Here is a 1300-nt window from a genome sequence, read left to right as displayed (position 1 = left end):
CAGACACTAAGTCACGTTATTGCTGGGATTTTACGGCGCCACCTTAAATCCCTGAACTTCACATTTTAACGGACAAAAAGAGCAACGAGACTTGGATGTAACGAGTAACGAGACAGTTTGTAGAAATGTAGAGAAGTAGAAAGTACAGATACTTACTGTAAAATGTAGTGAAGTAAAAGTAGAAAGTACCCATTATTAAATCTACTTAAGTAAAGTACAGATACACGAAAACTGTACTTAAGTACAGTAACGAAGTACTTGTACTTCGTTACTTCCCACCACTGCAGCAGAACCATCAGAACCGCTTCCGGACCCGGCGGGTCGATGCAGAAAACATCACAACAAATATCGATCATTTATATTTGACCAGAAACTGTGAATAATCATCTTTATCTTTTAAAATCATCTGGAATTTAAGGAGCTAATAAATAAATAAATCCATATTTTTATTTTGTGTCGTTAATTTTTACAGCGTTTCGAGTTTCATCTTCGCTCGTTTGGTTATTTTGGTTTTTCCAATTTTCCCAACAAGAAATGAGACGAAAACAAAGATGGAGAATAAATAAACCATCCTGACGCCACAGATTCATTCAGATATGAATATATAGATAATATTAATGTATATTAATAATATTATTAATATTAATGTATATTAATATTATCTATATATTCATATCTGAGTGAAACAAATCTACATTAAATAATAAAACTTTAAACTGATTAATTTTTCTGTCTGTTTTCATTTTAGCAACAAAGTTAAATATTAAATTATGGAGGAAAATGAAGGAAAACTGTAAAAAATAACCAAAGAAACTAAAACTAGTTTTAGCAAAAACAAAATATTGGTTTCATGACGTCACCTGGTTTCCTGCTGGCTTCAGGCTCAGTCTGAATGTTGGCTCTGCTGTTCCTGGTCGTTCAGTTTTACTGATCGATTCTTTTCGCTTCAGAATCTTTTCAGTCTAAACATCAAAACCAATTAAACCAAATTTTCTAAAAAAGGAAAAATCTTTTCACAAATTATTCAAAAATATTAAATGAAAAGAAAATTCAGGATGTTTTCAGATACCATGCTAAAAACTGAGCTCCACACGTTGCCTAGCAACCCAGTCAGAGCTCCACCTGGTCAGCTGGTTTTCTTGCTGAAAAAGAGTTTTGTTGAGTCATCATCTAGAAACCACTTGCTGCATTTTAGTTGGTTGTGCAGGAGGCTCCACTGATGCTTTTCAAAGGTGTAGCGTTATTTCATTATGAATCAGTTGGGCTTTGATTAGGCCACAGATCCATGGAGACGGTTGGG

The 1300-nt window shown here is 33.9% G+C and overlaps 1 long non-coding RNA gene across 1 annotated transcript in view; it reads right to left on the bottom strand.

Annotated features, from left to right (window-relative positions):
- LOC108166293 (uncharacterized) overlaps nt 1-997 on the bottom strand; it is an 11194-nt gene extending 10197 nt beyond the window's left edge. Inside the window, exon 1 of the long non-coding RNA XR_001776611.1 lies at nt 861-997. This is a non-coding gene — a long non-coding RNA (uncharacterized LOC108166293). The remainder of the gene's footprint in view (nt 1-860) is intronic.
- Nucleotides 998-1300: the final 303 nt, after the last annotated feature.

This window comes from Poecilia reticulata, linkage group LG5 (genome assembly GCF_000633615.1).
Source record: "Poecilia reticulata strain Guanapo linkage group LG5, Guppy_female_1.0+MT, whole genome shotgun sequence".
NCBI classification, from domain to species: Eukaryota; Metazoa; Chordata; class Actinopteri; order Cyprinodontiformes; family Poeciliidae; genus Poecilia; species Poecilia reticulata.
The sequence above is the reverse complement of the archived record's forward strand: the minus strand, read 5'-3'. Positions and strand labels throughout refer to the sequence as shown.